The following is a 27,066-nucleotide window of genomic DNA, read 5'->3' on the forward strand; positions in this document are numbered from 1 at the left end:
GGAGTCCAGAGAATCTGTAAGAAGGCAGGGGCCGGTACAGAGGGAGAAGACCCACTCCCCACCCCCACCCCCGCCCCCGCTGGGACATGCTTGTCTCTGATTCAGAGAGAAGGGGCTAAGGGCTGGCACACCATGAAGGGGGAGCAGCGGGGGGTGGCTCAGGAGCAGCTAAGTTGTCAGGCAGAGCCCCCCAGGAACCTGGGTTCTGTTCTGAAGGAAGGCTCTCAGGCAGGGCGCCGGCACGACCTGGTTTCATTTTAAGGGTCCCCCAAATGGTGTGTGAGGAAGGGGTCATTTGGGAAAGGCTGAGTCTGACGTTGGGGGACCACCGCCATCATCAGAGAGATGACGGCCGTGGACGGGGAGGAGGGGACACATTCAAGAGGCACTGGGCAGCTAGGCAGCAGTGCCCTGGGAGATGCTCAGAGGCGGCGGTGAGGCGGAGACCAGGGGCCTGTGCGGAAGCCGAGAGAGAGGGCATGAGCCTGGCCTGGGCTGCGGAGACGCCCCTTAGGGCGGCCGCCTGGCGAGGAGTCCCCAGGGGCCGAGCTCTTGTGGGTTCCCCACACGGAGATGGTGTCTGAAGCCCCGGCGTTAGATGAGACCCCCGAAGGACAGTGCGCTCGGCCCCGGGGGAAGCTGAGTTCAAGTTCTACACCGGTTTCACGGCTCTTTACGCCCTGGGGAAGGGACACCGAACCGTGGACAGGTCATCTGTGGGGGTCTCAGCCAGCCGACACCCCTCGCCCTGCAGTCTTTGGGGAGTGCAGCTCTGTCGCCAACTGTCTCAGGAGCTGCCTGACAGGCGTGGCAACGACCAACCGCCGTTTGCGAGCCCTGATGAGCGAGGCTCCTGGGGCGGGGTGTCGTCTCACCCGTCCTGAGAGCCGAGCCTCGGACCGGCCCGGAGGGCACTGCGCAAAGGTGCAGAACTGAGGCGGAGCCCCACGCGTCCTTTCTGTCCCTCTGCTGGAGTCTCCCTCCCCGCAGCACTCCCCAAACAGCTTACAGGGGGCCGCCTGGAAAGCAGTCCCAGAGCAAGCAGGCGTGTCTCACTTGGCCACCTACTGCCTTATTGACGAGTAAGCCCTTCTCAGCATCCGTCAGTGGGCCCCTTATTTGGAGGAGGGCGCAGGCCTGGGATGGTTCACGGTCTCCCCACTTCTCTGAACCAGGAGCGGGCTGGGGTGCCCTGTCCTGACTGCACGACCCCCAGCCAAGCCACTTCCTGATGCCCAGTGCCAGTGTTGGGGGGGAAGGGCCTTTCCCCGCTTGGAAGAGTGCCTGTCACACCACGACCCACTCCACGCGCGCATGGGTCCCGGCAGAGCGGCCCAGCCGGGTCTCGCGGAAGGGGAACCAGCCCGGATCAAGGGATCTCCAGGATGGCCGGGTGCCACGGGCCTCAGGCCTTCCTCCCTGCCGGGCGGGGCCGAGGCCTCAGGTGGGGAGGGCTCCCGGGTGCGCTCCCAGCGCCGGACACCAGGCGTCGCCCCCGCTCCTCGCAGCGCCGGGCCCCCGCCCCCGCCTCCGAGCCGGGGCTGGAGCTGGAGCTGAGGAGGCGGCGGGACCCGGCCGGACAAATTTCCTGCTCCGCTGCGGGAGGCGGGCGGCAAGGGTGCGGGCAGCAGGAGGCGGCGCTGCGAACCCGCGGCCTCCGCGCGTCCGCGCTACCCTCCGTAGCGCCCGGCGGGGCCAGAAGGGCGCCCCAGAGGGCGGCGGGCGAGCGCCCGGGAGATGCGGAGTCGCCGCGGCGGCGGGATCGGCACCCTGGCACCGGCGCCCCCGAGGTGAGCGCGCGCGCGGGGTGCGGGCGGGGTGCGGGCGGCGCGGGCGCGCCCCTGCTGGTGGCCGTGCGACCACGGCGGCCGGAACAGGCCGGGGACGCTGCCTCGGCCGCCGCCGCGGGAGGGAGGGGCCGCGCCGGAGTGCCGGGTCCCCGAGCCGGGTCCCTGCCGGCCCGCGGCGGCCCGGTGCGGCGCGGCTGGGGACCGCGCGACCCCGGGCATTGGCCCTCGGAGCCCCAGCCCAACTTGGCGACACATCGGCAGCTCTCGCGCTGGCTCTCGGTAAACGGGCCAGCAGAGCGTGTGTCTGCCGGTGGCAGCGGTGCCAGGGGGACGGCGACAGGGACGTGTGTGGAAGCGGGCGAGCCCGAGAGGGGGTGCCCGCGGGTGTGCTGGGCTACGAGCTCGCCGGGACCCGGACAGGAGCCTTTTGAGAAAGTGGCTCGGAGTTGCGCCAACTCCGGAGGGGCGGGAGCGGCAGCTGGGATGCTGCCCGGTGGTCTCGCGCCCCGTGCTCTCCGGGCGGGCGCGGGGAGCCCAGGCCCGTGCGGCTGGGGGCTCAGGCTGGGTGGGGGGCAGGCCCGGCTGTCCCAGGCGGACTGCCACGATTTGCAGGGTGGCCAGGGTGACCTGTGGCTGATGGGTCAGTGCGGTGCCAAGCCTGCGGGCGCCTGGGGACCATCTGGGGAAGCCCAACTGCAGCCCACAGGATGGAGAGGCAGGGCCAAGCCCTGCGTGACCTGCTGGCCTGACCTAAATTTCTTCCTGGCGTGGCAGGCCTTTCTGGAAAGGTCGGACAGTGGTGCTTGCAGTTATGACACTGACTGCCTTGGAGGAGGACCCCCTCTCAGAGCCCCAGCTGGGGAAACCGAGGAAACGAGACGGGCCTGTGCTTCCGTTTATTTATGTTTGGAGTGGGAGATGGCTGGACACCAGCAAAGATGGCCCCGTGCTTTGGAGCCATTGTGTCCCTGTCCAGTCTGCTCTTGACCTCGGGTGCCTGGTGTTTTTCTGTCCCCAAGGGGGGTGAACTCACGTTACCTCTGCAACATAAAGACCCACGTCTGTTTAAACTCTGCATGTTTGAGCCGTGGGAGGTGCCTCTCTAAAAGCCAGTGCAGTAAGCCAAAAGGGGGTACAAAATGGTGGGGTACAGGCAGTGCATATATAGGGTACATGTACCCCACAAAATGGTGGGGTACAGGCGATGCATGTATGGGTTACATGCACCCCCCAAAATGATGGGGTACAGGCGATGCATGTATGGGTTACATGCACCCCCCAAAATGGTGGGGTACATGAGGTACAGGTATGTGGTGCATGCACCCCACAAAATCGTGGCATACCTGCCGTGCATGTATGTGGTACCTGCACCCCGCAGAGGTGTGGGGTGCCTGTGGCGGCCCAGGCTGGTGTGCGGCAGAGCTCTGAGCGGGAGCAGGGCAGGCTTCGGGCTTCCTGAGCAAAGGGCCCAGTGCTTCAGGGAGCAGAGGGCCACGTGGCAACAGGCAGCCCAAAAGCGGGGGCCGTCTGTCAGTGAGAAGGGCCCACGGTGGCTCCGCCTCTGACCGTGACCCCAGGCGGGGGACAGAGGTCTTCGTCCTCAGCGGCGTTTGTTGTTAGTGATGCCCGTGAATCAGCCCCCGCGCTCCGCCCACCCCAGGCCCTGCCTGTGTGCACGTGGGACAGGGACTAGATTTGTCTCCGAGAAGGCCAGGTGGTCGGATGTCCCCGGGGGCCACTTGTCACTCCCGCGGAGGGAGGCTGCCGGGAGATGTGCTCCCTGGGCCGGTGTCGCCACGGAAGCGGGAAGGCGCTGACCCGGGGGGGGGACCCCGGCCCTCCTGGACTCCCGCGGAAGTTCCTCGACCCTGAGAGAGGCTGGGGGGCGCACGGGGGTGTGGAGGGCGTGCTCGGGCGCCGCAGGGGAGGTGGATGAGTGAGAACCCAGCTGCAGTGGACAACGGGTCAGCAATGGAGCTGAAGCGTGAATGTCCACTGGTCACGCCACACGCCGCCCCCCCTGGTCTGCCTGGCCGTGCCCCACTGCCACTGCCGCAGTCCCAGGCACGCCTTTCACCGGCGTCCGCCGCCCCACAAGTCCGAGCTGCACTTCTAACCCAGACTGCCCTCTGCGAGTCTCATGCCAGCTGCTGCCCCCTTCACGTTTCTCCTGGGATTTCAAATGCGCCCCGCTCAGCGGGCCCCGAATCAAATGTGTGATCTCCGCCCACTCAGCCCCTCGCTTTCCCAGTAGTTTCTTTAGCCGCCTCCGGGCCGCGGCTGCCAGCCTGCCCGGCGAAGGTACGCTGAGTCGTGGTTCCCGGAGGACAGGCCGTGTCCTCAGCGCCCAGCCGAGGAGCTGACAGTGGGCGCGTGGTCGCTGCCGTTGCAGAGATGATCGAGTGAGGAAGTGAGACATTGTAGGTACGCGTCTGCCGGAGCAGATGAGCTGGTGTATTTTTAGTGGGTGCCAGCGTGGTTGGGGGGGGCAGCCAGCCGTTGTGGTCGGTGTGGACTGAACTGCATCATGGAGACGTGAGGGGGTCTGTCGCGGGGTTGTGCTGCCAGCCCTTCTGGGGAGGCCGAACGCATCTGCTGAGATGACCGAGCCGGACCGCAGGGCCGCCAGGGACCTGCTGCGGAGGCAGGTGTGGGGCCGCGAGGAGGCGCGCCGCAGCTGCCCTCCGCTCTGCTCCTGGGTGCGTCTCTTTCATCTCTAGCTTTTGAGTTGTACGTACCCCGGGCTCTGCTGTCAAAACAGGAACGAATGTATCCATTAGGATAAACACTGGCCTTCTCCCGTGTGATTATCACCAGGGAAAAACTGGGTGTTCCAAGAGCATCTCCAGTCTTTGGGCGTGCGAGCTCCTTGTGAACCCAAGGCTCGGAACACCCCGAAGACGCCCTTATAGATCCTCAGGGGTAGAGCCTGCTCAGCCCCCTGCCCCGAATCTCCTTCCCCTTTATCTCCAACTTAGGGACCCCGCTCATACCTCTGGGCCCACTTCAAACGCCTCAGTCTCCACAAAGCCTCCCGACCCCTCCACCGAAGAAAGCCGCTCTTGCTTTATAGTTCCTTTCAGTGCCTGTCCTGCAGCGCTTACCAAACTCGATTTTGATTTCCAGTCGACGGGTTCAAATAGTTGGGAGGGAAGGCGTGCCCCTGAGGGTCTGGATGCAGGTTTCAGGTATGGATCCACCTAAGCCCTGGCCCTGGGGGGCTTGGGCCGAGCTGCTCAGAAGCCACGCCGCAGCATTGTCTCTTCTACCGCGGGAGCTCTACCCGCTCTTCACACGGCCGCTGTGAGGGTGGCTGATGACACAGAGCAGGTGCAAGGCCTGTGCCTGGCACTCAGGGGACCGCGGCAGTCACCCCCCTGAGACACCGAAGGCTGCGAGCTGCGCGCGGTCAGAACCAGAGAAGTTGGAACAAATGAGGGAGCAAAGTCAAAATCCATATTGGTAGGTAGATACCCTTTGCCTGCCATCCAGCCTGCTAGGTCAAACCCATATGGCATGACATGCTAGGTCACTTTGGTTTTTTGGCAACGTAATTTGAATGGTTAGGCAGATTTTGCACGATTAACTATTATAACTCACGAGGCTACCGCTCACCTGTGCCCCACGAACAAGTCCATTCTCTGACCTGCACCGCTGACTCTTCAGAGTCAGGGTGGTCCGTGAGGCGCAGACGCGGGTTCCCGTGCGCTCTGCCTTGGGCTCGTGGGCTGAGCTAACCAGGCTCTGTACCAGAAAACACCAGCGTGAGCTGACCCAGCGCCGGGAAGCGGTGTGGCTCGAACCAGCTGTGGGAGCCCAGGGGCCATGGATCGGCTTCCGGGCAAGAACGTAGAAGCCACAGGGCTGCCGGCCGCCCTGAGCCTGCAGAGCTGCACGCTCCTCAGCGCCGAGAAGAGAGGCGTGGTCACCCCTGAGCCCACGCCGCGCCACGGCCCGTCCACGCAGCGCAGGGGCCCTGTGCAGGGCCGAGCCCGTGGGCCCTGGGGACCGACACAGTCGCCCACGGCGAGATGAGGCTTCTGGGCGCTTTTAGCACGCTGGTCGTTTTCAATGCCGACCCCGCCGTACCAGAAGTTTCCTTGGCGGGCCACATTCTTGTTTTGTCACTTGAATTTTCCTCTCAACCCAGAGTGCCAGATACACGTCTAGGTGGTTGGGGTTTCAGGCCGTCCCCCGACCCCCTGAGGTACAGGGCTTTGGTTGAACGGCACTCGCCCTGCAGCCTCCCCTGCAGCCTCGGGCAGACGCGGGGGCGGGGCTGGGGGCCTGGCCGGGGCTCCGGGCCCTGCCTTGGGGATTACCGAACCAGCTTGCTTTCCGTCTGGGGTCTGGGCGCTCTCCCCAGAGCGCGTCTGTCCAGGCCTGCCTGTCCAGGTGCTGTGCTGGGGAGCTTTGAAGTGGTGCGCAGCCCCTTTGAACGCCGCAGCCGGCTCGGAGCCAGAAATGTGGGCCTCCTGTCTGTCCTTCAGCTGCGCAAGCGCGTCAAAGGGGCTGATTACACTTACGAAATCAAAAATGCTCCCAAGGTGTTTCCTGGAAACAGTACACGTATCGCTTTTTTGTTGATTCCCAGTGAAGTAGGGACCACCTACATTTTTGTTTACCCTCGCCCGGAGACACGCCCACTGGTTTTAGAGAAGGGGAAGGAAGGGAGGGAAGAGAAACGAGGATGTGAGAGAGAAACTTCAATCAGCTGCCTCCCACACCTTCCCTGACTGGGGACCGAACCCGCAGCCCAGGCATGTGCCCTGACTGGGAATCAAACCCGCGCCCCTTCGGCGCGCGGGACGACGCCCCAATCAGCTGAGCCACATCGGTGAGGGCCAAGTAGCTATTTTTAAAGGATGTCTATTTTTAAACGTTTCAAATACAATCAACCATGTGCAGTTAATATAGCCCATTACTTTATAGTGTATCAGGTAAGCGAGTGCCGTTCGAATGGGGAATTCTAATTCCCCAGACGGGGCCGCGACGGGGCTGCACTGCAGGGGTGCTCGGAGGCCCAGGCCTCGGGCGGGCGCCCGCCCCGGGAGCCGGGGGAGCAGGGGAGCAAGGGAGCAGGGCCGCGGCCCGAGGCCGCAGGGGTCTGGGAGCCGAGCTGTCCTCCGCCGCACGCACCCCGTGAAGGCAGGCACCAGTTTGGGCTAGTGATGTCCTCCCATCTGTGTGGATGTTCCCAGCTGAGCATTAGTCACCAGTTTTTGTACTTGGGAGGAAATGAGTTCCATTTTTCTTCTTCACCGAGATTTTCGAACGTCCTGTCTCACAGCTCCTTGATTACAGTGTGTCATTCATTCTCAGTGACCGTGGCCCCGCGCCTTTTTAGCTTGACCGGCGCTCCAGAAGAGCGGCGCGCTCTCCGGTGGCCTCCGGAGCAGGCCTTGTGTGCGCCCGCTCGGGCGGGCTCCTTTGCCAACACGCCCGAGCGCCCGCGGGACCAGGGCCCGGGCGCATGCCAGCGCCTGTCCCGGCAGGTTCCTCGCTCGCTCCGGGGGCTCCACTTCCCTTCCTTCTCGAAAGGGCCAGCCTCGGAGGGGGACATGCCCCTGCGGGCGCACGGGGCCGGGGCCTCCCCCGCCGCCCCACCCGTCTGTGGGTCCGGATTCTAGGCACAGGATGACGCTTTTATCCTGTTGTTTGACAGAGCATAGGTGGAAATCCGTCTGGGAGAAGGGCTGTCCTCGGGGTGCTCCTGGTTGGGCCTGGTGTTGACTCACTTCCTGTGGGGGTTGGGGGCCGAGGCTACAGGGGGCAGAGCAGGAGCAGGGCTCAGGGGCTTCGGGGACCCCAGCGGACAGGTTCCGCATCCCAGCTGTCCCAAGACTCGCTGGCTCTGAGCCATTCTGCAGCGATCCACGTGTTACAGAGCACACTCGCCGTGACGGGCGGGGGGTGTTGATGTAAGACAGGATGAGTCTTGAGGAGTTGGGGGGCACAGTAAACCCTCCCTACGGAAGGCTCGGCACACTTCCTAGATCCCGGGAAGGCCTGCCAATGCAGTAAGATGAGAGGCTGGTTTTCGGCACATGTTCCTGCTCCTCTCACATCGCCCCCGTCTCCTGCCCAGCTCCCCACCGCTCCCCACGTGGGAGGGAACGGGAGAGGATGGCGGGGGTGGGGGGACAGAGGGACACGGGCACACAGACAGACGGGGGCGAGAGAGACAAAGAGACGGGGGCGGGCAGACAGACAGGGACAGAGAGGCGGAGGGCCGGGGCGGGGGTGGGGGAGGGCAGAGACAGAGAGAGACGCACACAGAGAAAGGCCGGCTGAGACGCTCCATGCTGAAAGTTCGCCTCCCCCCGTCTGTCCCCTGAGGAGGCCTCTGTCGATTGGAAATAACAGGGACCAGGGGTTTCGTCACCAAAAAGGGTTTACTGGGGGAAGAGAAGGGGCCGCGGCCGCGCTCACACCCGGCCTGGAGCCCGGGGGCTGGTGTTTGCGGGAGGAGGAGGAGGTCAGGGGAAGGGAGGCTGGAGCCGCGGCGCTTTGTGACAGACACGGAGGACTGCCTGCGGGGTCCCCGCGGTCCCGCAGGCTGCGAGAGTGTCCCCGCGAGCCCTGGCGCCTGCCCTGGGCTCTCCAGCCGGAGTGAGTTTGCTTCCGGTTCCAGGTAGAGTCCTCACCCGCCCCACTTCCCGCTCAGCCCCGCGTAGGTTTCTGGGTCCCGGGCCCCTGCGTGGCCTGGGACGGTTTCAGAGGGCACGGGGTGGCGTGTGCTCGCTTGTGTCAGTGTGTGGAGTGACCCTGAGCACCGGCCGGACGCCCCGAGTCTCTGAAACAGCCGTGGTGGGCGGGGACGGGGGAGGAGCAGGGGGAGAGTAGGGAGGGTTATCAGTGTGAGTGAACAGAGTGCCAGCATATTTGTGCCCTTTTGTTACATCCAAGGATTCCAAGGATTTACAGTAACTCAGTTTTGGGTAACAAAAGGTCACCCGAGGGCACTTGCTTTCATGACTAGAAAACATGCGGATGTTCTTCCAAAGATAATAAAATGCTTTAGCTTCTTACGTTTGCAAAGCAAACCCTCTACGATCTTTGCCGCAACTATAAAGTTGGCTGCTCAGAAAGACCCTTTCCTTTGCCAGGGCGTTATTTTAGGCCATCTCGAAAGCCTGCGTTGTTCCTAGTGAAACTATCGCTTGTAATCAACGCCTTTTTTCTGGCCTGTGCTTTCTCAGCCTCTCAGAGTGGCCTCGGTTTCATCAACAGCTGAGCATTTCAGCACCAGACATAAAAATACTTTGCCACCCCTGCCGGGTCCCCTGTTCGGAAGTGCACCCGACTCAGCGTTCTCTCCCCCAGCCTGGGGCAGCGCTTTATTAAGTGCATCAGTAATTCAAAAAATTACTTTTTCCCAGGGTTGCGAACATCAGCTCAAGTTCAGTCATCTATTGGAGATGGTATCAATCTGCCCATTTACATCGCTTTGAGCAAAGTCTTGATTGCAGCCTGATGTAATACAAAAATGCAAGAGCCTGAAATTTAATAATTTTGCTTTGTGTTGTGCCAAGTTAGGCCTATGTGTAGCTCGCCAGCAATTTTCTTTCAAAGGATACTTCTTGGTTTTCGTCAAACATGGATAGTATTTAAACGAGTCTGTGAGAGCATTTAGAAGGAAATGGAAACGTTATGCATGTATTGAGTGCCTATGGTGTACCTGTCCTGTGCTTAGCACTGAAGTTACCGAAACAAAGTCACGATGCTGTCCTGTGGGTGCTCATCCCCTCCAGGGCGTGACCAGTGTGGCGTTGGACGCAGGGGTGGCGCGGAGCTGGTGAGAGGGGCCTGTGGGGGGGCCGGGAAGGGCTTCGCCGGCGGAGCAGGCTGGGCTCTCCCTGGTGTTCTTTTCTCAGCCACAAGGGCTAGAATGTTCCAGAGAGGGGCGCCCCCGAGCTCGCTCAGCAGTGCACAAAGCACGACCTGTCTGGGAGGAGCTGGAGCTGGGGGAAGGGGGGCGGGGCCGGAGAGGCGGAGAGGCGTGGGGTCCTCCAGACACTCCTAAGAGTCTGCGCCCTGTCTGGCGACCGGCAGGTCTCAACCTGCTTGAGGTCCTGGGCCCCTCTGAGGTCCCCAGGGAGGCTGTGGGTGCACTCTGCAGAAAACGCCTGGGTGCGTGGTTTTGTTTTTGTTTTTAAATAGTTTCAAGAGCATCTTCCGTAACCAGGATCTCAGCTAGGCAGACGGCACTCCCGGCCCAGGAACCGGTGTGAACGACGCGGGTGACCCAGGCTCGGGGCTGTCCTGAGGGGCACCGGGGGCTAGTTCTCCTGGGAGGTGCTGCCCCTATGAGCCGTGGAGAGCGCATTCTGTTGTGACACCGGGGGGTGACAACGTTGTGCTTCACCGTGCTGACAGCTCATCTTTCTGTTAAAATTTGTTTACCACGCTTGTGCGTGGGGATCGGACAGCGTCCTGATGAGACAGCAGGGAATGGAACGTTTACTGACGGCTGTGGTCGTCCAAGAGCCCGGCTCACAGGGAGTCTGCTGGGACGGGGCTCGTGAGGCTCCACGTGGTCGCCGCGGGCCTGTGACAGGTACAGAGGCGCCTGCTCTCTCCCTGGCACCCACCAGGCTTGTCTTGAAGACCTCAGTCTGGCTCGGAGAACTGAACACTGAGTCTCCTTTTAAAATGGAGAAGATCCACGGGAAAGCAACGACAGTCACCGAAGGGGTAGGCAAGTCACCCTCGGGGGAGGCTGAAAGAGCTGAGGTCTCTTACACAAAGCAAGTCCAAGGGACGGCTGAGGTTGGTGGCTCAGCATCCCGGCCCGTGTCCCTCCGGCCCCCCCGGGGGGAAAGACACGCAGAGCCCCAGCGGGTGGGAGGCGGCCCCGGGGAGGAGCTGCCGAGCCACGAGCCCCTCCGCCAACTGCCCGCGTCTCGGTGGGCATCACGGCGACCCCTTCCTCGGCGCGGCGCACTGGCCTCGTTGGCAAACGCGAGTCCCGTCTCTGTCGGGGAATGGGAGATTTACTGGGGATGGCGTGGGCTGCGCCCCGTCCTAGGAGGTCACGGTGGTCAGCAATGACAGCCGCACCCCCACCTGCATGGCATTAAAAATTCATTTTCTCCCTTCATTGTATAAATGCAGCCTGACCCAGGCAGACCTTTCTGGACACAGCAGAGCCCAGGGCTGGCCCAAGACTCGGCTCCACTCGGCCGGATTTTTGTGCTCAGGAAGCTGAGTGCACGGCACGCCACCGAGCTGCCCTTTGGTTTCTTATCACCAACTAGGAAAGAAAGTGCTTTCCTCGCTTCCAGCTTCCTCAGTAACCTTCCTCTACGTTTCACGAGAACGAGACAGGTATTTTCTGTGCAGGTCTTTCTGATTGCCCCTTTTCGCGCCTTTTTCCTGCCGGAGAGGATCCTGCCTTTTCACGTTAACGGTGACCTCTTTGACATGTCTGGCGAAGAAGTTGATCTCTCTACTTGGAGTCACGTGTGTTTCAGCTGCAACCGAGGGGCCTGAGCCTCGCCCAGGGTCATGCCGCCTGCTCCCGGACCCCTGTCCTGACCCGGACAGAATATCTTCTTGTTCTCGCTGCCCCCGGGGTCGGGGTGGGGGGGTCTGACCCCTCCGCGCCCCTCCTGTGGCTGACAGGCTGTTTGTGTTTTGTGGGAGGCTCCTCATCTGCTTCCCTCATGAGCTTTCCTGGGCGTTTAGGCGGCGTGCGTGCCCGCTCTGGCGAGGCCCGGGGGTGAGACGTCGTGCCTCCCCGCCGGCCACCCTGCTCGGGCGCGGTCATGCAAGCCTCGTCCTCGGGGTGGCTTTCCGCCCCAGCCCATTCTGTCCAGGAGGGCTTTTAGAAGGGGCCGCCTGCCTGTGTCTTGTGTGCCATGTGCTTTTGTTAGCAAATGGTTTGTGATTGTTAGGCAAAAATGCACAGGCTGAAGGGGTAGGCAGTGCCGGTCAGAAATCAGGGACCACAATCCTGGTTATCTTACTTTGCGATGGATCTTTTTCTTTCCAGCACGGCAGGGACTGCGACGTGTCTTAAAGAGATTACGCTTTCTTTCGGGGGTTGGCATCTCGGACACTGGCGCGGCAGGCTCGGCATGCTGTGTCCGGTTTCAGCCTCGGAGGGCAGGGACGTGGCTTCGTGTCCCAGGGTGACTGCCCTGGGCTCATGGCTGCAGGGGTGGTGGGCGGGTGGTATGCGGCCGTGTGAGCAACACGGACTTGCTGTACGGTCAGCGCGTACATGGAGACTCGTGAAGCAATCGGCGTCTGGCAGCCTGAGCTCGACCCCTGTCCCCAGAGGACATGACCTATTGGTTCAGCCCCCTGGAGAAACAAGAGTCCCTTGGGCTGAGCCCTGAGCTGCCTCTGAGTCTGGTTTGGGGTCCCCTGCGATCCCTGCGCCCAGCCAGGTATGTGCCTCTGGGGAGCTGCTGAGTGTGCAAGGCCCCACGTGGCCAGAGCCCTGCGCCAGCCCCCGTGTCAGGGCGGAGGGGAGCTGTCCCCACAAGTGACGCAGCTGCCGCCCACCCGGGTGCCGCCGATGGGCGGGTCCACCACGGAGCCTGCGCCTGTGACCACGGGCCCCGTCTCCTGAGGGACCTCGGTGCCCGGGATGGCAGAGTGGCTACCGCATGTGCCGGGAGGGGTCTGGCTCCGTGTTAGCGGGGCCCTGAGGGCCGTGAGAGGTGGAAACACGATTCGGCTCATGCAGGGTCGCCGGGGGCCCATTCGCGGATGTCACTGACGTTTCAGGAGCAGCTGGGTGCGGGTGTCAGCGCTGCCACCCAGGCCCTGCCTCCTCGGTCCTCCGCCCTGACAGGCTCTTCCCTGCAGCTCCTCCAGCGGCCGCCCCTCCCGCCGGCCCCCGCCCCCCAGCAGGGGAGAGCCTTTCCCAGCAGGTGCCACCGTGGCCCCGAAGCACGTGTCCTTGGCACCGATGAGCCAGGCGTGGGCGACGTGCGTTCGCCCGCAGGCGCACTGTGGCCGGGGCTTGCCCAGTCGGACAGTCCGGGCTCGGCACCACGTCCCGCCAGGAGCCAGGGGAGCAGCCACCTCCAAACCTCACGGAGACGAGAGAATAGCGATGGGCTCATCTGGAGAGGGACGCGCAGGCCCAGGGAGGGCAACGCAGGGCTGGGATTTGGGCCCAGATGGGGACCAGGAGTCCCCTGGATGCCTGGCCCTGGAGCCCCTGAGTGGTGAGCCGGCCTGGGCCACTCGTCACGAGCCCTCCTGAGGTCCTGGTGCCATCCACGTGGACTGCGGTGGCCTTGCGTGCCAGGCACTGTGCCTGGTGGACCCGGAGCCATGGGTTGTCACGGGGGCCCTATTTCCACTTGGGGTTTACGGCTGAGTAGTTGCCCCTCCGAACGAGAGCGCCAGCCCTCCGCGACCACTGCTGTTGCGAGTTCCAAGCGTCTTGTAGCTATGGGTCCTGCCACTCTGCTCCAACCGCAGCATTCTGAGGGCCTGGGCTCTAGGCTGGGGGCAGGGCGGCAGGGGCCCCCCCAGGGTCCGCTCCCTGTGCCCCCCGCCCCCACAGCTCCCAGCTCCACGCCCTCCCCCGTTTCCCACGCTCAGCGTCACGCTGCGGCTTCTTATCCAGAGCCGCAGGCCCCGCGGAGCTCACCCTCCGGCAGGCCTGTCACCGTGGCTGGGGACCCTCGAGTGGGTGGAGCGAGGGCGCTGACCCCAGACACGGGCCCCAGTCCCTGGCAGCTTCCCCGGCCTGAGCTCCAGCCTCTGCCAGAGCGGCTGGCAGGCCATTCTTCTGGAATGAGTAATGGCGAAGCTGGGCCAAGAAATGCTGTGTTTTCTCCCTCTTGTTGCGTCTCAAGGGGACGGTGGACTGCCCCGTCCCAAGAGGGGGCCCGGGGGCAGCCTTCCTCGAGCCGGGCGCCGCCGCGGTAGCCCCTGGGAGACCCCGACTTAGGTCCTGGGGACCCCGAGTGCCCAGGGCTGGGCGAGGCAGGTCTGGGAGGATCCGAATAGCGAATGATCGCCTGTTGCCCCTGATTTGAGAATCGTGTTGAATAGTTAGTTGTGAGGGTTCCACGGGGAGTTTCCACTTTGAGAAAAACGCTGCCAAGATACCAGCACGGGAGTCCAGACCATGGGTACTTTAGTTCCCGTGCCTCTGGCGGGATCTGCGTGAGCCGGGGACTTGGGGTGACCCTCAGAGGGGTCACCACCCGCTCGCACTCCTTTCCCGCTGCCCGAATTCTGGTCGGCGGGAGCTCGGCCCCTTGACCGAGCAGCGCGGGTCCGAGAGCAGCGGAGGTAAAGCCGCGCCTCCGGTCAGGCGCGGGGGCCACGAGGCCGCTGCAGGGCAGGAGAGTACCCGTGACATGACGAGGGCAGGGAGCGAGGGGGGTCCAGGGTTCATAAAAAGGTCGCCCACGGTGTGAGGCGGCCGCTGTCTCTGGAAAACCCGTTGCTTGAAATGGGAGGGGCACGTGAGAAGCTCGTGAGCGTTTTTCTGGAGAAAGAGCTTGTGCTCGGTGTGGGGTGACTGAGAGGGTTGCAGGCACCACCCCGTTCCAGGAGCCGCAGGAGGGCGGGCGGGGGTCACGCAGGCCCGCGCTGGTCACAGGGCTTCCTCCGCCCGCAGCCGGGCTGTCCCCCTCCGCCGTCCTCGCTCCCTGTGCTCGGGGAGGAGTAGACGGCGCAGGCGCCAGCAGGACAGCCTGGTGGGTGTGCCGCCGGGTCCCCTCGGGTCACAGAACATGGGAGGCCTGGCACGGGCCCCCTGAAGGCGGTACGTGCGCCTTTTCTAAAAACTCTCAGTAACATGTCATTTCGAATCCAGAAGTTGTGGAGAACTCCCAGGCGTGGCCGAGCGTGCTAGAAATCGGGGCCGTCTGTTTTAAGCAGTGGCTTCTGGGGGCCCCGGGGGGGTTTGGAAATGCGCGGTGGCCCCTGGGGAAGGCGGCTCCTGTGATGACGGCAGCGCCCCCGCCCTGCCTGCTGGAGCAGCACGCCCGGCCACTTGGCTGGGGCGGGGAGCGGCCCCTGGGCTGGTGTTGGCCGGGGGCAGCGGGCCTCAGCTCCTCGCCCCGGGGGACCCTCCGCAGGGTCACGCGGTCCTCGTGCCTGGGCAGCTGGGTCCCCTCCGGGGAGAGCGAGCCCAGAGACGGCGAGGCAGTGCCCCACCACCCTTCAGGACTTAGCCACGCTGTCCTTTCTGCGATGCCTGTTGGTCGCGCCGGTTAGCCCTGTTCACGCAGAGAAGAGTGACCAGCCCTTTCCAAAATGCAGGTGTCGGTGAGGAACCCCCGGGCTCTCGCTGTCCTGGGGGTGTCCGTTACGGCTCCTAGCTGTACCCCGCCGTGTCTGGCTCTGGCTACCTTACCAAGAAAAGGAACCAGATAGATGGCCGGCCAGTTCTCAGAAGCAACTGGAAGGCTGGAGAACCAGGCTCAGGAAAGGGCAGGCGCCCGAGCAGCCCACAGCCTGGACCTCCACCAAGGCGTGAGGATGTGGCCCAGGGCTGCGGGCACTGCCAGGCGCCCTGGGCACGGGCCCCTCACCGCCGTGGCCTCTGCGAGAGGCTTCCCAGTGCCCTGGATCGACAGCTCACCCAAAGGTCAGCGTCCTGGGTCGCACGGACCGCTGCGGCCGGGTCACCTCCCTGCCTGCCTTGCAAGTGCGTGGGGGTGGCAGGTGGGACCCCCCACTGACGGGGGGGGTGCAGCGCTCTGAACCACCGATGGCATGTGTAGGGGGTGCCGCTGAGGGAAGCCCCCAAACTGCAGATAGTCGCTGTCCCCGGTTTGTCCTGGGCTCAAGGTCATTTTCTCCAGCCCCGTACCCACATGTTAACATATTCCTGAAAGATTATGCTAATTTGGCTCACAGTTCATATCCGCTGGGTAAGCTGAACACGTCCAGAAATCTGTAGGTAATCCTTTTGTGAAGCAGCTAATTCTTTTAGAGAACAAATAATTACTTCTTAACCAATTTTGTAAAGATCAGGACTCTCCATGACGTGTTCCCAAGGCAGAGTGTCCAGCGGGGTATTCCCGTGGCTCTCAGGGAGCAGAGCTTGCAGCTTTGCAGACACCTGCTTGCGCTGTCTGATGCTGTGGGAGAGCGAAACACGGAGGTTTGTTTTTTTTTTTCTTTCTTCCTGCACCATAATTGATTGTCTTCTGGAAGGAAGTATGGCTATTACAGGTCTTAAAGAGCTTGTGTTTATTTATTCTTACCTGCAAGGCAGTTTAAATCTGAGCCCATTTAGCAGTCAAATGGGCGGAGAAGCAAACGTTTTGAGTTGTCACACCCGATAAGTCACATTTGGAAAATTCACCCTTAACATTAGTTTTCTTCTTCTCTAGGAGGCTCTCCCATGACGGCAGGAATATTTTGTTTCATTTTCTAGAGCTGCCTTCATGCTTCCTGGGTAAGGGAGTGCGGAGCTGAGGCCGCAAGCGGGGCTGGCGCCTGGACTGGTGGGCGTAGCCAGCACGTCGGGGACACTTAGCCTCTCCGCTGTGGAGCCTGCGTCAGCTCCTGGGTGTCCGCAGCGGCTGGGCGGCCGGGCAGCCACAGTGGGTTGGGGGCCAGGAGTGAGGACCAGAAGCAGGCAGGCAGGCCTGTCAGGAAGCTGCTGCTTCATCTGGCAGCGACGGGAAGGGACAGAGAGAGAGCAGGGCAGGGAGGCAGAGAGGCAGGCTGATGGTCACAGCTGCGCCCTGGAGGCTTCCTGTGCCGGGCACGCTCCCCGCTCCCGTCTCTGTCTCCTCACAGAGCAAACATACCAGGCAGGTGGATGAACAGATGGGCCTCGCCCCGGGGCGGCCCCCGCACTCCTGGAGGGAGCTAGTGCATGGGAGACCCGGAGGGCGCCGCCGTCGCGGGCGGCCCCCGAGCGGGCGGGTTGGCCGACCCGGACGCCAGGTTGCCACGGGGAGATAGGAGGGGCCTGCCTGGGAACGCGGGCGGCCCGCTGTGTGCCTCCGGCCTTCCGGGCAAGGATTCTGAGATGGTCACCCCTTGGCATAGAAGACCAAGGGCAGCACAGTGAGTAAGTAACCTTCTTGAGTGGGTTACGCTCGTCATTGACACCAGGGCACAGGTGACTCTGAGTCCATGGCGGGGGAGGAGTCACGAGTCGCACTTCTGATGTGACTTCACTTTGAGCAGAGAATAATAATTCCTAGGTACCTGGGACGTGTTGCTGTAGCTACTATTATTAGGTTGCTGTTATCATTTAAAGAAGTGTGGCCTCATTCCTTTTAAACGGCTTTTCCGGGTTTCATACCCTGTGGTATAAAACACACCAAGCGCCATCATCTTTTGTCTGAGAAAACTGATGCACCCGGCAAAAACTATCAGAGCGGGTATTGATTTCCTGGGTACAGTAATCCTGAATTGCTTTTTTACTCAAGGTTTGTAAATTGCGCTCGTGGTTCCCTTCAGCTTTCTAGTGAAAGCAAAACTTCCAAGGAGCTTTCTTTGGAAGGGCCCCCACCTCCCGACGTCCCCGTGTGCTGCTGGTAAAGTGTCTGTCCCACCTACGGCAGGCAGCGTCCGAGGGCCTTACGATCCCTTCGACTCCGCAAAGAAACCGCCCCCCACTCAGCTCTCGTTTGGCTTCCCTGGCTGTTCCCTGGCTGTTCCCTGGCTCATCTCTCCTTCGGTGAATCGTGTTTGTTCCCTCCGAGCTTGGGATTTCGGAGCAGGAAGGAAATAGTGGAAAATGTCCCACTGATAAGGTGATTTCTGAACTGGTTTTAAATGCACACGTGACCGCTGGTTTGCAGGGATCCGAACCCACCTGCTGGAACCTTCCAGTGCCAATCCATTTCCTTTCTTGTGTCTTTTGTGGTTTTCCTGTGTGTCCAGAGCCACGTCTTCTGGTGCGTGTGGCAGACCCACGTGCCTGCCTGATCCTGGCTCCGCTGCAAGGCTGCTGGGTAAACAGCAAACATCCTGCCCGGGTGCAGGCGCGCGGGTGTGGGCTGGGAACGTGTGGCTCACGATGGCACTTTGGAGAGAGCAGCGTTTGGTAGACAGCAGCTGGGTTGATGATGTCACATCAGAAGAAAATCACAGCATTTGGTTCACAGGGTCCTTTTTCCAACCCGACTTTTATAGCGGAACGAAGCGCAGAGAGCTGGGTCAGAGGTTGCGGTCTCTGTGCCTCTGCTTTCCCGCGGGAAAACGAAACTTGGCTGGAGGATGCGAAGCCCTGTTAACGGCAGAGACGGGTGCCCGTGGATTCCTGCGTCCCGTTTGTTGGCCGTTTTCAGAATCTCTTTGATTGGGGGCCCATGACCCTGCTTGCGGTTGCAAATCGCTTTGAAATTACACGCGTTCTCCCTAGTCTTAAAGGCAAACTCCAACCTTGGATTGATGTGCATTGCAAGTTACAACATTACGCCATTGTATTGGGGGGAAGGTGTTAGATACGTGTCTTAAAATAAAAAAGTAGGAGAGACTTAGGCTTCGTGGCGGCTCCCGTAATTGGGTTCTGCCAGCTGTCATCTTTCAGGTCAACTTCTTCCATGATGTGTGTGCTGTGTCCATGCTAAAGTTATAAACTCTGTTGTGGGTTTAAATTACTCTTAACAAACACATTTTAATATTAGTGCAGTAAAGTATTTTGAGTTGTACAACAATAGATTTTATTGTTACTATAAAAATTCATTTTATTATTTCCCGAAGAAACCAGAGAAGGCAGACATTTTACTTACGGAACAGACACAGCTGTTTGTCACGTCAGCGCCTGCGGCAGGTGCCAGAGCTGCACAGGCCTGGAGATCACCGTCCCTGCCCTCCAGGATCTGCTCCCCTGGCGCGATTCGGGCCCGAAGAACCCCGGCGTGCCCTCCCCGAGGCGCTCTGCCAGGTGCGCTGAGGCGAGCAGCCTCCACAGGCGTCCGGGAAGGTACGAGGAGCAGCACCACGTCACGCGGTTTAGGCCACTGTTTTCCCCGTAACATTCCTGAGCGCCTTGGTCCGGAGTCTGGGCTCTTAATCTGGGGTCTCCTGGCAGGGGGGAGGGGGTCTGTGGATCGAATTCTCAGGGTCTGTAAATACAGATGCAAAGAAAATTTACACCTTCCTTTTTGTATAGTTGACTTCCTTTATGATTCGCTATCCCTCCGGCTTTAAAAAAAAAATTGTTTTACACTGGGAACAATTTAAAGAAAAAAAATTTTAGAATTCGTTTTTTAATCGATTCAGAGGAACATTCGCTCCTGCTTGGGGTACGCCTCCGTGAGTTTTGACAAAGGCACAGAATTGTGTAACCACCACCGTAAGCCAGACACACAAGTGTTGTCCCCTCCCCAACACAAACTTCACCCTGCGACCCCGCGGTCAGGTGCCCCGCTGCTCAGCCCCGGCCACCGCCGCCCCGCTCTCCAGCCCTGGCGTTTTGTAGCCCTGGGGTTTCCCTAGCAGACTTGGGAGCGGGATCATGCAGTGTGCGGCCCTTTGAGTCTGCTTTCTGACACTGAGCATGTGGCTTTAAGGGCCGTTCTCGCTGTGGGGCCCGTCACCGATCCATCCCATTGCTGCCACGTAGCGTTCCACTGTGCCGATGTGCCACGGTGCGCTTAACCCTCCCCGCTGGGGGCATTTGGGTTGTGCCTAGTTCGGGTCACTTACAAACTAAATGGCTAGAATATGCATGTACATAGGTGTTTGTGTGAACCTAGGCTTTCATTTCACTTGGAAAGCAAGTTGGCCAGGATGGTAATCCCTTGTTAAGCCTGTTTAACTTTCTAAGAAACTCCCAAACCATTTTCCGTAGCGGGCGTACCATTTGCTTCCCCACAGCAGCCGACGGCCTGCCAGGCGCTCTGCGCCCTTGCTGGCACGTGCTCCTGCCAGTTTTCTGCCTTTCTAATTGTCACCACGTATATATCTTGATGCGAACATCTCAGTAGTATCTCGATGCAGTTTTAGGCTGCATCGTCACCCCCCGATGACAAATAACGGTGAGTGCCTTCTCCGGGGCTCACTTGCCCCCTGTCCATCCTCTTTGGTGGCGCCTGTTCCCATGTCTTTGCCCATTTTAGAAGTCGGGTTGCTAGGTCTATTAGACCCTTATTTCATGCGATTAGAAGCGTGGATCCTGAGAAGAAGCTTTGCCAGATGGCCCAAGGGACCCAGGCCGCCAGAAAGACTAAGAATGCTTGGGAGACACACGAGGCCCACGCGACACCTTCATCCATCACGTGTCTGCGTTTCTCGTAGCAGGTCTGCCCGGCTCTGAGACGGCCGCCTGCCACAGCCGGGCCGGGCTCGCCCGCGAAGGGCCGCGCCGCGCCCTTCTTTCTCTCTGTTCTGTGCGCACTGAACGGCTCTCGCGGCGTCACCGCCAGTGCGGGTGGGACTCCCTACGCCGCCCTCGCCTTCCGTGCGCGCAAAGGCCTCTCTTCTATTCTTGTTTAGGAAAATCTTTGGCTGTCTTTGATTCTTTACCCAAATGGAAAGAATCCTTCGTTGCAGGAAAACGCGTGAACCAACATATTCCAGGAGAACGATCCTATTCTATCTGTAGACTGAGGAGCTCTTTCTTAACGCAGAATAAAAACACGAGGGCATATTTGATCGCTGTCTCTGGTTATTGATATTGGGGTTGACATATTTTTCTGTCCTGATTTCTGACTTTTTATCACAATTCGCCAGCGGAACTCACTTCCCAGCAAAAATGTTTTTTATGTGTCGGAGCTATTTTTGTTAAATCACTTGGGCTGCTAAATTTTGACTGAGTCATAACCAAACCTGTGAGTCAAGATCTGATACGTTCTTCACTAGTTAACATTTTTAGGAACGGGAATGCTTACTTAGGATTAATATGCAGGGTCCGGCACAAATAACACTCCCTTTTATTACAAAATCTTTTACTATAAAATGATAAGCATGTAATTCTGTAACATGATACTATCACACCCCAGCACACCGTAGGACATTTCAGGTGAAATGTTCAAATTAAAACTATCAATCACTACACCCATATTATTACCCGACCAGCCACACTCAAGCAGGCCGCACTCCTGCCAGCCCCTGTATTGGTTTTGTCTTTTGGTTCTCCTGCTTAGGAGCGTACCAAAGGAGGAAAGCGATAGAAATGTCTTGCTGTAACATTTTATTTTAATTCAGTGAAAGCCCTTACTCAGAATTCTCCTCTTCCCATCAGAAAGGGGGAAAAAAATGAAAACGAAAAGTAAATGCAAGGTATATACTGAAAATTAATTTTGGCACAAAACATTGGGCCACCGTGAAGGACTCTGCCGTGTGTTAATTCCGGCTTCGGAGTGAGCTTCGGCTTTGGTGAGTTAGGTGCCCGGCATTTCGTATTTGGCACACTGGGGCAAGCGTGGGCACATGTATGCTACGTGCTTATGGGTTGGGGACTGAGAGACGTTAAAAAGATTCTTATCATCTAGCCACGTGTTGTCGCTCTGAGAACACGGGGATCCACACAGGTGCAAAGACAGGGACGGGTTGACAGGAGCGCCCACGGGGCCCCGCCGTCTTGTGAGTCGCCTGTGCCCCCCGCTGAAGCTTCAGTGTCTGAGCGTCCACGTCCGTCTGTCCCTCAAGCGGCAGGGAATGGGGGCGGGAACAGGAGCGCATGTGGTGCTCCTGGCCTCTCGCCCACCTGGCTCGGCTTCCTCTTGCTGCTATGACAATGACCTAAAAATCTGGCACCTAAGGCAATGCCCGCTTCCTGTCCCTACGTTTCCGGGGTCGGCACCGAGGCCCGGCTCTGTCCGGGGTCTCCCAGGGCGAGGAGACCCGTGTGTCTGCGAGGCCGTGCTCCTTGCTGGGGGCTCTGGGGCGCTTCCGAGGTCTTGCGGGCGGGGTCCCCGTTGGCAGCTGGCTGGCTGTCGGCGGGGGTGGTGCTCAAGGTCCGGACGCCCTCGGCTCCGGCCCCCTTCCTCCCTCTTCGCGGCCAGGAGCGGTGGGGGCAGCCCCCTCGTGCTTTGAAGCACTTTGCCCCGCCTCTGCCCCATCTGTCCCGGACAGCCCAGCGTCCTGGCCTCACCGCTTTAAAGTCACTGATCAGCAAACTTCATTCCATCTGCAAAGCCCCTTCCCAGCAGCACCTAGGTTAGCGTTCAGTGGTGAAAGCCGGGGGGCGGGAGGCTTGGGGGACATGTTTACAATTCTTCCTAACCACCCCCACACACATCAACAGAAGAATGAGCACATTCAAGGGCCCCCCAAGGGCCTGTGCGCCGCCGAGGGAGGCTTCCCTTTCGAGACAATATGTGCCGGGAGAATTCCGCGGTATTTACCATGTGGTGTTTATGCCTTGTGGACTCCATTATGCATATCTTTAGGAATACTCTACATAAATTAAGATGATTTTTCTCTTTCCTGAAAACACAGCAATGTGCCACACATTCTGGATGAAAATGAGGAACTATTTATACCGTGGGCCAAATTAAATTCTGGGAGAATCCTCCGGCACAGCAGGTAAAAAACGCACTCAGATGTGTGGCGTATTTTAGGTTTCTGAGGAATTTCCTTGTGAGCTTCACCGCAAGGTTCATTTTTTAAAGCCATTTCATTATACCATGAAGAATGTGTCGGGGGTTCCCTGACATTTACGGAAGAAAGTAACCCTAAACACACACCGTGGGCACCTCCCAGGGGCTGCCCGGCCCTGTCGCTCACCTGGGCGGACACACCTGCCCCGCGGGGCGGAGCACAGGCCTTGGTGTTGGAGGCGTTCGGTCTCCTCCCGCCCCGACCCCCAACCCCCTACTCCTCCAGGCTGGCGCATTTTTGGCAAGTCCTGTGGTCTCAAGCTTCCATGTCTCATCACGGGAAAGGCCATCTTGTGTGCAGGAGTTAATGAAGTTGTGTCTAAGGATGCAATTTGCATTTAGGAGGAGTTGGGTACCTGCTAGTTAAACAACCAAACAGAGCGAGTGAGTGGGAGGTGGGGTGGGGGGAGGAGAGGGAGGTTCCGTGAGTGCAACGCGCTTGGCCTTGTCTCTTGCACTTGTCCTGAAAAAGCCTGGGCTCCTGTGGATGAGGTTTCTGTCATGAGACCCTTTGATTCCAAGAGGATAATCTTGGAATCCCAGCAGAAGAGACGGGGTTGGACCGCCTGTGTCTCCACGGCGTCAGTGGCTCTCCGAGGGCCGGCCGCGCCCGCACGTGCGCTCTGCGCGCACCGCGTCCGTTGGGTAACTGCTTCACCGGGTATTAGAACAGGCACTTGCTTTGCGGAGAGAGCCACATGCCTGCGCCTCGGGACATGTCTTTGCGATCCACTCTTCGAGAAGTAAGGTGCAGATTATCTGCACACTGAGCTTGGCACCCTCTCCCATCTGGAAAACCTAATTTCCTCGGCGGATGGCCGGGCGACGGTTGGCGTTTCCCAGAATGCTGAGGTCGTCCCCGGGGTAGACATTGGCGGACACGCGGCTTTCATCCGCCCCTAGCTCAGCCCTGGTTTAGGAAACTCGGGGCTGATGTCACCCAGCTTGAACAAGGACCCCAGGGCCTCCTGTTCCCTTTATGGGGAAGGAAGAGGAACTGGCCCCTCCCCCAAGCCCAGCGCAGCGCTCTCGGCTGAGGTTCCGGGGCGCCAGGAGCAGGGGGCCTGGGAGCCTGCCGCACAAGGGGGTCAGCACGTGTGTGGGGGGACTGTTGGCCGGGCTGTGGGGCGATGGCCCGGGGTGCTGTCACAAGGCTCAGCCTCGGGAGGGAGCCGGGGTCCTTGAGGGTCGGGTCCCTGGGGCAGCGCCTGCTGAGAGGTCCCCGCCTTCAAACCCGGGAGGGCGCTGTTTGTCACTGGCAGGGCTGAGCGGGCGCTACTGTGTGGCTCCTGAAGGAGTTTCTCGCCCACCCGGCCTCGCCCCTGACCACCCCCCGCCCCCGCACTGCCTCCGTGCACCTCCGTGCCTGCACCCCTGTCCTCCTGCCCCTGCGGAGAGGATGGCAGCGGGGCACGTGACTGCGGACCCCTCTGGTGCCGCAGGGGGCGGGGTCCTCCCGGCCCCTCCCCCACCTGGGCAGCTGAGCTGACCTGCGCCTCTGGTACGGAAGGGGCCTTGCAACCAGGCGGGGTGCTGCTTGGCCATGAGTAAAGCTGAGATTTGTGACAAAAATCAACCCTGGGCACCTCAGCCTGTGCCTGGCGGGGAATGTGAGGTCAGCTCGGGGCATGCGGCCTTCCCCCTGGTCCTTTCCAGTGACAGGCGCTCACAGGGTCCCCACACGGCCCCCGCTCTGTGGGCAGCCATCAGTGACACGGGCCCTTCTGGCCGGAGCCGGCGTCTGGACCCAGCCGCTCCCCCCGCCGCCACTCCCTGTCCTGCCCCTGGAAACCCCCTTTTCCCGGCAGGACCCCATCTCCACCCAAGGGAACCCCTTCTCGCTGGTGTGCAGAGCCCCCTGGCTTGGAGATGCCTCCAGCCCCTGCAGGGGGTCATGCCGGAGGCATTGGGGGCCGTAGTCACCCCCCGGTGCCCAAGACAGGGTGTGCCGAGAGCCCAGACGGCGACCTGCCCCAGGGTTCCTGCCCGCACCTGCGCTCCTGGAAGGAGCTCCTGGTGTTGGCCATTCAGATGCCGGGTCAGGGCAGACAAGCGCAGATTATGTTGGTGCCGAAGGTCCAGACCTGCCCAGGCTCCTCCCCCGTGCAGGGGGCAGTGGCCTCTGCGCCTCAGTCCTGGACACACTGGCCTGGTGCGACGCGGCGTCAGCGTGCGGGGCAAGTGCTCTTCCCGAGGCTCCCAACCCTTCGCCCCTTCTCAGCTCACTGAACCCCCTACACCTCTTTCTTTCCTCAATTTGAAAGCTACTCTCTGTTCGTAAGATCCCCCGAGGGCCGGGGGTCACCTTCTAATCGGTGACCATACCGTCTTCTATCTGGTACTTAAAAAGGGAAGATTTACACACCTGGCTCGCTGGCCACAGCTGGGGAGAGGCACCCGGCAGCGGAGTTTGTGGCGATACTGTTTTGTAAATGTGCGTGGATTTGGGGTTTGTCTGTGAAAGTGATTTGAGCTGCTTATCAGTGTTGATGGTATTTAATTACTAAGGCACATGTGAGCGCCTGGGCTCCCTGGATCAGCAAGCCTACTGATGCGCCGCTTCTGACGCCCAGGCCGGGGATGGGGGGCATAGCGCCCCAGAAACCCTCACCCCAGCTCACGGAATGCCTAGCGCGGTTCCTCTGCTCGTACGTTAGTGCTGAATGAGCTGATAATGTCCATTCCCAGTTCAGTCTAGAGAGCACCCAGTGCCCGCTGCTGTCGTCCTTTGAAGGACATAAATAATGACCCCTGGCCCGAGGGAGGTGGCCTGCCTGAGAACCAGCGGAGGCTCCGAGGCACCCGCCCTGCCTGCGGCTGCAGGGCCCCCACCCCCAGCGCCTCCGTCCTCCCGCAGCAGCAACTCTGGTGTTTTACTTCCTGAAAATGCTCAGACGACACACAGAATGCAAAGCTGAAGGTCCTGATTCCGGTGACCCTGCTGCAATTTGTCTAGTGATGGGGTTAAGGGTTTACATAGGGGGGGACTTCAGTGGCTTTTAGGCACAGGTCAGTGCCTTTGAGAAACCTGCCCCTCCCCGCCTGCGAGTGGGGAAGAGAGCGGAAAGCAGCTGCTCCTCCTCAGTCACCCGCTGAGCTCCCCCACCGGCTCACAGGCTCACTCACCTCGGAACGGCCAGAGATCGGTGGCTCGCAGCTCCGCCGTCACCCGCCTGCGGCCAGGGGTGGGATTTAGAATCCGAATCCCGGACTTCGGAGCAGAAAGGAGCTTCTCGTGTTGACCCACCCCGGGGACGGTGTTGCAAATAAGGAAACAAGAGGCCCAGGTCGGCCTCTCATCCAGGCAAAATCAGAATCTCAGTAGGGAAAAAAGCGGGGAGCTCCTTACGTACGCCGTTTTAAATAAGCCGCTGAGTGACAGTGTGTGTGTGTGATCACATGTCCTTTCCTATCTGTGCATCGAGGGACACAGGCTGTGCGCGTTTCTTGCCTGTTGTAACTAAAGCCGCAGTGAACGTGGGGTGCCGGCGTCTCTGTGACATCCTGATTTCCTTTCCTTGAGGCATTTCCCCGGAAGTGGGATTGCTGGCTCGGTATGATTTTTTTTCAGGTTTAAGATATATGTCACATGGTGTTACCTCTTAATACTCTTTTTCGCCACCGGTGGGACTTGGGTCCATGGATGGCATAGTCTTGTCGTTTTCTCTGGAAACGGAAGGACGGAAGCAGAGCCGGCCGGCGTTCGTCAGGTGTTGCTGGACGGTGGTATCTCCATCCCCGGGGCCCCTAATCTGTCTTCGCGGGCCCTGCCGGGGCCCGACAGGCCCAGGGCGCACCGCGTGTGGTGTGGTGGTGTCAAAACCTCCGTGAGGAACCCTAGGAAGCCGGCACGTCCGAGCCTGCTACTACGGAGAAACGCTTCCCTCCCTGGGAACAAGGCTTTGTGAATGCCTCTCTGAACTCAGGCTTTGAACTCATCCATCATCCACTATCTTTAAAGAGCATGCCAGCCAGCGAGCACCTTTCCAGACGTGTCAGCAAGGGAAGCCGTCTGTGTGCGGGTCACAGGGCAGCTTGCTCACAAAGTGGGACTCGAGGACTCTGCCTCTCAGGGACAGGGAAGGGGACCGTCCCATCAGCGAATGTCTCCTGCTCGCGATCCTTCCTTTAGTCCTCCCTTGTCCTTCATCTTCGACACTTCCCTTCTCCAAAGCAGACCCGCAGGACAGGTTAAGTTTTGTCTTTGGACGATGAACACGGGACCTGACATTTGAGTCGCATTGTTACAGAAAAAGAAGCCGGAGGCCCCCACGCAGGACCTTCTGTGATCAGTGGGAACCATGGTGCCTGTTCGGAAGGGTCAGTGGGCGCAGCGTCCTGTATCTCCATGTACCCGGGGCACACGGAGCGAGACAGCGCGGCACGGGCCTCACCGGGCTCCCAGGCAGCCCCCCGGAGACAGTGCCACCCGGCCAGAGCGGGCCAGGGCTGCAGATGGGCCTCCAGGGCAAGCGCCTCCCTGGGCCTAGTGGGGCAGGGGCCACGGGCAAGAGATGCCCCCAAAGGAGAGGCGTTTCTGGTCTATCCTACACGCCCACCGCCAGACCATCTTCCTGAAAACCCTGCCCTGACTTCCGTGCTTTCTTGATTAAACGCCTCCCGTGGTCTTCCTGCAAGAACCCCATCTGCTCATCCTGAGAACAAGGCTCCCCCCAGGCCCCTGCTGACCGCTGACGCCCCTCCCAGGCTGCCTTCCCCCAGGCCTGCTCGGCTCACCCCCGCCCCGCCCCCGTGGACTGCACCTGCTCAGCAAG

General features: G+C 60.4%; 1 protein-coding gene across 1 annotated transcript in view; it reads left to right on the forward strand.

Moving 5' to 3' along the window:
- Window positions 1-1,756: 1,756 nt before the first annotated feature.
- PTPRE (protein tyrosine phosphatase receptor type E) overlaps window positions 1,757-27,066 on the forward strand; it is a 119,857-nt gene continuing 94,547 nt past the window's right edge. The window contains exon 1 of the mRNA XM_054581690.1: window positions 1,757-1,790. The gene's annotated coding sequence lies outside the window, so the exon portion shown is untranslated. The remainder of the gene's footprint in view (window positions 1,791-27,066) is intronic.

This window comes from Pteronotus mesoamericanus, unplaced genomic scaffold (assembly GCF_021234165.1).
Source record: "Pteronotus mesoamericanus isolate MK-2021 breed Mesoamerican mustached bat unplaced genomic scaffold, CSHL_Meso_final contig_657, whole genome shotgun sequence".
NCBI lineage: Eukaryota > Metazoa > Chordata > Mammalia > Chiroptera > Mormoopidae > Pteronotus > Pteronotus mesoamericanus.